This window comes from Galleria mellonella, unplaced genomic scaffold (assembly GCF_026898425.1).
Source record: "Galleria mellonella isolate WM207_F2 unplaced genomic scaffold, CSIRO_AGI_GalMel_v1 utg96, whole genome shotgun sequence".
NCBI lineage: Eukaryota > Metazoa > Arthropoda > Insecta > Lepidoptera > Pyralidae > Galleria > Galleria mellonella.
Window position 1 is genome coordinate 1,830,419 of NW_026442179.1, and position 11,127 is coordinate 1,841,545.

Sequence of the window (11,127 nt, forward strand, 5' to 3'; positions counted from 1 at the left end):
GGTTAAAGCCTATAATCAAATACCCGTAAGTGTTCAGGACATACCGAAGACTGCCATTACAACCCCATTTGGTCTATACGAATTTCCGTATATGACCTTTGGTTTAAGAAATGCAGGTCAAACTTTTCAAAGATTTGTTGATGAGGTGACTAGGGGATTGGATTTCTGTTACTGTTATTTGGACGATTTCCTCATTTTCTCCAAATCTGAAGCTGAACATGAGCAGCATTTACGTATTGTCTTTGCCAGGATGAAAGAATACAACATTGTAATTAATACTGCAAAATCGGTCTTTGGAGTATCGGAAGTAACCTTTTTAGGCTATCGAATTTCCGAAAAAGGTACTAGGCCCCTGGATACTAAAGTGCAGGCAATCAAGGACTTTCCTCCACCAAAAGATGTAAGGCAGCTTAGAAGGTTTTTGGGCATGATAAATTTTTATAGGCGTTTTCTGCCTCATGCTGCTCAAATCCAGGCTCCTCTTAATTCTCTTTTGGCAGGTTCAGTTAAAGGCTCTAGTCCTATTAATTTAACTGGTGACACATTGAAAGCCTTTGAAGACTGTAAAGAAAGTCTCTCGAACGCTGCACTGTTAGCTCATCCAGATTGTGAATGTAAGCTAGCTTTAGTCACAGACGCCTCTGATACAGCTATTGGTGCAGTACTTCAACAATTTAAGAATGGTGCATGGGAACCTTTAGCATTCTTTTCCCAGAAACTCAGCCCTTCTCAACAAAAGTACTCACCATATGACCGAGAGCTATTGGCAATTTATGATGCAATAAAATACTTTCGTTATATGCTTGAGGCTAGACATTTTACAGTCTATACTGACCATAAACCGATCAGTTTCGCTTTCCATGAACGGAAAGCCAACTGTTCGCTTAGGCAGTATAGACATTTAGATTATATTTCCCAGTTTACCACTGACATTCGTCATATTTCGGGTAAAAATAATGTTGTGGCTGATACATTATCACGTGTTGATGAGTTGCAAACACCAGTCAGTTTGAAAGCCATAGCTGAAGCACAGGAAACTGATCCTGAATTATCTAATTATCTAGACGAACCAAATTCTTTACGTCTAGAGAAACGAGAATTACCTGGGAGTTGTATCTCATTGTACTGTGATATCAGTACAACAACTCCTAGACCATTTGTTCCTAAAACCCTCAGAAAGGAAGTTTTTGACAGCCTTCATTCTCTGAGCCACCCCGGGTCTAACGCGTCTGCTAAAATGGTAGCTCAACGCTTTGTATGGCCCGGCATCAGAAAGGACTGCAGAGTGTGGGCTAAGTCTTGTCTAGCTTGTCAGCGATCTAAAGTAAGTCGTCACGTGTCTGCTCCGTTGGGCACTTACAACTTACCTAAAGCACGATTTAAGGTAGTACATATTGACCTTGTCGGTCCCATGCCTCTGTCTCAGGGATATCGGTATTGTCTCACTGCCATCGACCGTTTTACAAGGTGGCCTGAAGCAATACCGATAACCGATATTTCAGCTGAAACTGTCGCCAAGGCTTTACTTTCAGGCTGGATTTCTAGATTTGGCTGTCCTGAGCAAATTGTTACGGACCGTGGCCGCCAATTTGAATCGGCGCTGTTCGAACAATTATCTCAGATTACAGGGTTCGAACACAAACGAACTACAGCCTACCATCCAGCGTCTAACGGCCTTGTTGAAAGATTCCACAGGCAGCTTAAGACTTCCATCATGTGTCATGCGAATAGTACTTGGACGGAATCTCTTCCGTGGGTACTATTGGGCATACGAAGTTCTTTTAAGGAAGACTTACAAGCTTCTTCAGCAGAGCTTACCTATGGAGAACCTTTAAGACTTCCAGGCGAATTTTTCGACCGCCATTTTGAAGGTTCTACAGATGTCACTGATTTTATGGCACGTTTACGTTTATTCGCCAATAAAATCAAACCTGTTGCTGCTTCTCGTCATAGAAGTGACAAAATATTTATTTTCAAAGATCTTGCCACTACCAATTACGTTTTCCTTCGCGAAGACGCATTACGTAGTTCTCTCCAACCAGCATATACAGGACCTTATCTTGTATTGCTCAGAGGTGACAAAACCTTTAAATTGCTAATCAAAGGTAAAGAAGTTACGGTTTCTATAGATAGGTTGAAACCCGCCTACATTTTAAACGATCACACCACACTTAACAACCAAGACACGAACAATCCTGTAGCTAGGACTACTCGTTCTGGACGTCGTGTCCGATTTCCAGATTTCTATCGCCCTTAACCAGGTCTCATGGGGGGGAGTGATGTAGGCTACCAACCTCTTTCAAACCTATATAATTACAGAAAAATAAATAGTGACGTTCTTGACAATCTCCTTGTCTTAGCAATTTTACGGAACTATATTTTGTATCGCGACTTATTATATCTGAATTTATTTACTGTAAATATTATTAATTATACAATCTCGTACTAAATCTTTCTTTCTTTCACTCCTTCTGAATGTATATATATAAATATCATCAAGCACACATCTCTACATTTCCACATGTACAATAAAGTATTAAATAAATAAATATTTAATAATTGATTCGAATATAATATTCAAGTTTGTTCAATCATAAATTTGATTCGGACTCACTGACAAAGACAAATAAATTATATTATTATATGTTTATGATATAAGTACCTAATGTTTAGAAGTTTATGAGTCTTAAACGACGATTGCTAGGTCAAGGGCAACCGATTAATTCTCTCTATTTTATGAGTATATTTGAATGTTTTATGATATTGTTTTAAATAACAGTGGTACATTTCAAAAAATTGACACTTCATTATTTTCGCTGGCGTGCCTATTAAATTTCGTCCCTCAATTAGTGAGTGGATGTCTTTCCCGTCTCATTTGTCCAGATTAGTCGCGTCGCAACTGCCGGGTCCCGGTTATATCCAGTTATAACCAGTTATAACAGGTAAAGCACATCTTACCGGCTAATGGAGGTAGTGCTGTTAATTGGTACCATCTTTCGCTAGAGGTTATAATATCTTCATTATACTCTATTCTGTTCTGTTAGAATATCCGTTGTGTTGATACTCAAATTTCCAAGCGCCTCGTGTTTCAAACGTGAACGGCGGGGAATTAGTTTCATAAAACTATATTATAATACAAAGTTTGCTGGTTTTTTATTAACAATATTTTGATTATATGAAATGCAATCTTATTTTTCCTACCCACGTGATTTAGAAAAAGTAATTTTCGAAAAATCCCCTCTAAAATATATTATTTTTAATTTATTTAATACTGTTTATATAAAAGCCTATATAACTATGAAAATTCTTTTGTGGACTAGATAGAGAAAAAAGAAAGCCAATATGAGTAAGATCTCTTGTTTCGTTTTATCATTATTCGTTCTATTCCATATAAACTAATTCATACTAGGTCTTACTCATTATCATTTGCATCGACTCTATTTGCATTCAGTTCTGAATCACACGTGTTCAAACGTCAACATTACATCTCACATCCTATCCTTACATTGAAATTGGTCTCACGCCATTGTATACGCGATCTATCAGTCTAACTTCAGAGAAATAACGTTTCCGCATATCCGTTCCATATTTTAATGAGAAACATATAGACGTATTTCCTTCTGTTTGTTTTATTGTTTACTTTGATATCTTACGCATATCGACTTTCCTGGAAATGTAGTTATAGGATTATTCGGGACATTTTGCATAGTCCTGGGGCGATATATATTATTAAATTGTGCACCCACATTGCTTAGCATTTCATCAGAACTTTCTTCGTTAATTTAATTAACAGTGTGAACTCCAGAGAATTTTAGTTGGTTATCTATCTATTTGCATGCCAAGTTTCTTACGAGATAGATTTATTATTTCGAACAATTTCCTAATTGGTGTTAAGCATTATGCACGGGTTCTATTAAATGGTATAATATTACGTATATTATATTGTATGTTTATATTTAAAATCGGTTTTCTTTGACTGGAACTCCAATTATGACAATTATAAATATTAAAGTAATTTTACAAAGAACCAAATAAAAATTACATCAGTGATGTCGAAATTGTGGATATAATTACAAGCAATTATTTGGATATGAGTAATAGATATTGATAATATTATTAAGTATTTATGTTGACATTATTTACAAAACAGATATTTGTACTTCATGAAAAATCAAAATTTATTTACAAGTTACAGTATATGAAGTGATTGAATCAATTTCATTTGATTTATATATTTGGATTAATTTAATTTTAATTAAAATCAATATGCTCCACTTCATATTTATTAATTTAAAATTTTATTTGCAAACATATCTTAATATCCTAACATATAAGATTCAATTATTCGCGTGAGCTTTACTCACGTTAAATTTTGGGGTGGCTCGACTGGATTTGGGATTAAACGGAGCATATAATTGAGCCATACTCTCGCGACACCACCACGTGAAGTGCTCATAATTTTGGGCTCCTTTCAAATTCAAAATTAGTCAAAAGTATATTTTGTCACATAATGAGTTTTATATTAGGTGAGTAATACAGTTTTATATTAAAAATAATATAAAATCTAGATTGAATAATATAGTGATGAGGTAGTATGAAATAAGAGACAAAAAAATTTAAGTTAAAATTATCTATAAGACAGACTTTTAAATAATAATTGGAGAGATAATGAATATAAATAATACATTTGTACTTTTTTTTTATACAACTTAGAATGGCAAACAAGCTGACGATCAGGTGGGCTGAAGCTGATGACATCAGGTGGGCGATGGAAAGTGGTAACCGTCGCCTATAGACATGAGCAGTACTATGGACATAACAGAGTATACCGGTTTGCCCATTATACCCCTCATGCGTTGCCATTCCTGAGGACTCAGGTGTTATTCCTCCGTATTCAGTAAATTCACGCCATATCCCACCCTTCAAATCGAAACACAGCTATGCAAACACAACTGCTTTACGGTGAAATACGAATGGAACAGAGGTACCCAAGCAATCGATTTTTGTACAAAGTCTCCGTCTGGTACTTTGTTATATTATTATATACTTACAAATAATTAATAAAAGTAATAATAATAAGTCTTAAATACAATAAAATGATTGTTATAATTTATCAAAATATTCGTTGAAATGAGTCTTAATCTGAGCAACCTCGTTATTCTCATTAATACTATTTGAATAACAAAAAGAGCGACCAATTTAACAGAAACAAATACATAATTGAATGTTTTAATTCACGTAAACCATAACATGATTAAAATACAATCCATTAATCATAAATTATATCTGTATTATTTATGCTTTAAACGAATCGTATTTTAATTATGTTATGGTTCGACTTCTACGAAACGAAGAACTGTGCGGTCCGCATTAATATTCACGTAACATTTCCTATTTAAAACATATTAACATTATATTCAATTAAAACACCACCAATTACAGCTAAAGCTTGCTTTATGCAAATTGTGCAGTTCTCCGGGTGATTTATAATGCAACCACTAGACATTATTTAAAATGGCCGTAAAAACTGTCCAGATTACACTAGCCAGAATTTGTGTCACATAAAAGACCTGTAATGGTCGTTGTAAATATTGTTACTATTTTCTGCCACTCTCTGGGTCATTTTTGCTAAAATGTGACCGGGTGCGGCACGTATCTGGGCCGAATCTTTTTTTCTGATGGCCTTTATGGATGTTATATTTTATTCTATGTAATAAGGCAGATTACGGTATTCTAGCCGAAACAGTAAGGACATATCCGCACGGTATTTTGTTGGGATCTAATAATAATAGAAAAAAATAGGTCTTGTACTTACTGTGTATAGAAATGATTAATCGAGTTATTTACATGTGTTCGCTGTTTATTCACAACATTATTACATTACATTACATACTTATTTCTTTACATATATAACGATTTTATAGTCGTGTCCTTTTTTATGTATATATATATATATATATATATATATATATATATATATATATATATATATATATATATATTCAATATACTTTATATATATATGTTTTCTCACTGTGAACATTTCTTACATGTGTTTGTTTGTGTTTGTGGCTACTTCTTTTTCTCGATTAAATGAAAAACGCGGTGGGGTATGTATTATTTTAAAAAGATATATAGAATATAAACACATTCCATTTCTTAATGATCTCTCAATTGAAAAATATTTTGAATGTTGTGGAGTAGAAATACCATTATGGAACTGCATTGTTATCTGTATATACAAAATACCTGGTACTAATAATAATGTATTTTTTGAAAATTTTGAAAATATATTACACAAAATATCTTTTAGAAGAAACAAAAAAATTATTATTGCAGGGGATGTTAATATTAATACTCTTATAAATGACAAAAATTCTTGCTATTTAAAGGAAGTTCTTCTTAATTATAATTTACAAATGCATATAAATAACCCCACAAGACATAACACGTGCATAGATCACATTTTTAGCAATATTTCATCAGCTGAAGGTAGGGTTCATGAACTTTTCTTGTCAGATCATAATACGGGTCAAACTTTGACATTTAAATTACATATTCAAAAACCTATACTACGTTATCATTATATAATTAAAAGAGACTTTAATGAAGACAATATACGAAAATTCATAGATGTCTTAAGTAGTTTATTTTGGATAGAAGTGTTAAGTGAAACAAACATAAATAATGCATTTGATTCAATTTATTTCATTTATCTGAAAGGATATGCTTTCAGATTGGTCCCTTAGAAATATCAAAATCTATTGGGTACTTTAAGTTTGAAATAAAAATAACCTGCCACGTTTGAAGTCGATGTTTTTTTGTAGATTAAGTTATTATAATTATGATACAAAATCAAATTGTCTTTTTCAATAAATATTTATTTATATAAAATCGTAGTGTAGCGTATCTTAAGAACTATTACATGTATTGGTATCTCTTTGCTTACCCCGCAAAGAACTTGGGCTGAAGATACATAATTTATATAAGTACATTATGAAAATATAATGCCATAAAATCATTGGCTAAACAATCTTATTATTTTTATTGCAGGGAATTCAAAGAAATATTATAAAGTATATAGTGTACAAAATGGTGCTGTTTAATAATATTATATATATATATATATATAAGATAATAATTAAATACAAATTAGTAAAAAAAAAACAGGTTCGAAAAAATAAATTTATAGTAAAGTTTTTGGTGTAACACCTATTCAATAAAAAATATATTTCAGTAATCGTAAAATAGTAAAAATATACATAAAATAAATTAGCTCGTATTGGCAATATATGTATATACTCAACATGATACTGCTCTGACATTTCCATTGAAAATTGTATGTTTAACTTCGGAGCAGACGAATGAAACTGTGTCACAAATACCTATACGACATTTTCATTAACTTAGAACCTGGGTTATTTTATATATTTCACCTCAGTGCCTACATTATAATATGCTGAAACAGGGAATTTAATTTGTTGTAACTGGAATAAAGCCTAAACAAGATTAGCGTTAATTTAAGCGTCCTACACAAATACTTTGATCTCGTTAACAATGTCGCGTTAACTCGGTCCGGTTTATTAAACGAGTTACAATGGGACCCTGAAGTCGGGTGCTGTTACATTATATATTTGGAATATTATATATTTAGAATATTATCATATTATTGCAAAGTATTACACAAAATCTGAGCTTAGAATGGAAAATGTCTATAAAGCAAAAGACAATAGGTCCGTAATACTTATTTAGGTGCAGGAAACGATGTCTTAAATGGATATAATGTATTATTTTTAAACGTTTTTAAAAAGACGGAGACTTTTAATGCAATTATATTGCCAATTTTGAAAAGATTTTGACGGTCTTCGTTTAGCATTTTTACACATCACTTTACATTTCGAAGACCGCAGGTTCGATTTCAATTTTAAACAATACAAATATTTGTCTTCATAAGTATGTCTGTTTGTATTGATCTAGGTGTTTTTAGATATACATGTATTTATAAAACAGTATTTCGGTAATATGTCTATTAGTTGTCTAGTACCCATAGTACAAATTCTGCTTAGTTTGGTACTAGATGACGTGGTCATTATTTTTACAATTTTTATGCATCACTCTACTCTTTTTTTGGTTCCATATTATTTTTGTGACGATGTATCCTTATAGAGTTTTATCATTTTTGTTTGCAAACCTGTTTTTTGATTACTATTTTGATCTATAAAACAATGTCAAAGTGCTATAGATGCCTTTACTGTTGGAGAATTATTTCTAACGCAGCGTATTCTTAATAATACGCTCAATAATATCTACCAGTAGATTTATTCAATTGTACAGATGAAACGATTCACAGTATGGCAACGGAGTTAATCTATGATGTTAATAAATTAATATAAAATTTATTACGCTAGCGATCCGACCCGGCTTCGCACGAGCAAACAGAATTTTCGAAAATCAACACACATCAATACATGTAATAAAATTGTACCTGGTCGCTGTCTGTACATGGAAGATATATAAGAAAAACTATTATAGAGGGGCTTTGTGAACGCAATAGAACCCAAAACAATTGATTTTAGAATTTTGTCTGTTTTTCTGTATGTTTGTGCACGCTAATCTCAGAAATGGCTTAACCAATTTGAACACGGTTTTTACTAATGAATTGCGATTTGCTCCACTTAACGTTTAGTGTTTGTTTCATTTCAATCAGTTCATAAATAAAAAAGTTATATCAATCTATAGAAACACATAAAATGCTACGAGTATAAAGTAATCGATAAAGTGAATTGGTTTTGTGGGGTCTGCTATTACTGCTACTGGCAGTGACATGGAAAGTGAAATTAATTGTAAAAATATTAATTTAAAAAAAATGTCAGAATATATCATAAATTCTGATTAGGATATTATAACTTTATTCAGTTGAAGGGATTCCTGTAAGAACATCTTAATGAATTTTCTCACTAAGAATCCTTAGTAGTATTGCTAATATTGTAAATGTTAAAGAGAGTTTTTTACCTCCAGGTTCCTTAACCTGATCCATTAATTTTACACTAGGAAACACTATACTGAATTAATTTTAGTAATATAGTAAATAATTTCTAAAGTTGGTTCAGTATAGTGTTTCCTTTATCCACGATGATATCTTGGGGATGAAAAGGATGGAAATGTTAACCATATGGGATAACGAATCAGATTCGTTATCGATGCGGGATCATGAGGTACGTCATTCATATGGGATGACATATTTTAATCAATAGTAATGAGATTTTATATCATGTCAACATCATCATATCAGTCTTTAACTGTCCACTGCTGAACATAAGCCTCCCCCTTAGAGTGTTTTGCCAGTAGTTGCCACGCTTGGCAGACGGATTGGCAACTGCACTAAGGCTTTAGAGGTGTTTAAGAAGGACGCTGCTATTCATTCTTCGATCTCCCTTAGTCGTTTCTTACGACTACAGACGGGAGAAAAAGGGTTAGCCAATTCTATGCCGGGACCACACGGTGAAATTTTATATGCGTATAGAATTTTTATATATATATTTTTTTTTAACCCGGAAAATAATCATATTCCGGTACGCAAATAAATTTATGGCCATGTCTAGTAAGGATATTAAATTATTTTGGGACAACTAGTAATTCTAGCAGGTTATGAAGGTGGATGAAATTAATAAGGGTTTGTAATTACAAGGGTTATGAGGAAAAGTGGAGAACATTAATTTAATTGGTTTTTAATTAGTATTTTTTATAAACTAATATTATAAAGAGGAAATATTTGATCCTTTTGTTAGTTTTGCTAGTATACATTTAAAAAGTAAAAAAAATAAAATTTTGTTTACCTATAGAAATCTGATTCAAAGCGGTACTATTTTTTTATTAAAAAAAATTGTATGTAGCTGGAACGGGCTGTTAGTAATAGATACAGATAAAAAAAATATTTCAACAATTTTTTTAAAAAAATTTTTCACCTAGACGAAAAGCTAGCCATTATCAGTGAGTAAGTATCAGTTACTAATAATGGGTTGTATTTTTTTTTAAATAAGAAAGAGTTGTTTGTGTCATATATTTTGATTCTTTTCAAATATTTTCGTTCTTACTTACATTTGTTACGTCTTGTCACGTATTATGCCATCATGATTGAAGGTACAATAAGGTAATTAAACAGCGAAATTAATTAGTCTGGATCTATTTTAATGTAATAATTGGTAATTTAGTCGAGTAGGTTCGACTAGTTTCGGGACCATTCGGGACCATATTTTGATTCTGGTTACGAGTATAATTTAAATTTTCAATTGACTTCGAAAAAAAGGAGGTTTTCAATTTGTTTGTATTTTTTTTTAATATTTGTTATCTCATAACTAGATCAGTTACAAACCACTTTGATATTTTTTATCTGTAAGGATATACTTACAGATTATATACCATAGAAATATTATCAAAATCGATCCGCAGTTGCTTCAAATTGAAATAACTGGTTTTTTCACAATTTAATTTGGCGTTTTTTGTGGAAAACAATTTTTAATTAAGTATAAAATAAAAATAAACTTATGTTTAAAAATAAACTGCGTAAAAAGGCACCGAGCATTATATAATCTTGAAATATCTCCTTTGTTTAAATAAATTGTAATAAGATAGTGTAGTTTGCAAGTTAATACACGGCTATCAAATAAGAACATAACCAGCTACGCTTGCTTGCTTCCTTAATATTTCATTCTAGCATGCAAAATAACTTCAATATTATGGAATTTAATAATAACGTAATTATTATTCAGTTAATCGCGTCGGAGTGCCTCGATTCCATTACAAATACCAACTAGAGAATACAACAAAACGGGTATTTACCAAACGGCTGGGGAATTTAATAGTGTTTTATGTTATTACTCGAATCTTCAACAAATGGGGGTAATGTTTTTATTGCCCCCATTTGTTGAGTTTTGTATGTACATATATATATATATATATATATATATATATATATATATATATATATATATATATATATATATATATATATATTATATCACAGATTAAAGCTTGGGGCATTTCAAAAAGGTATACCGCCATTGTTGTATATAAAAAATATTTATTTATCAGCATGAAAATGCTGTTCTTTTTTGTCACAAATAGTAG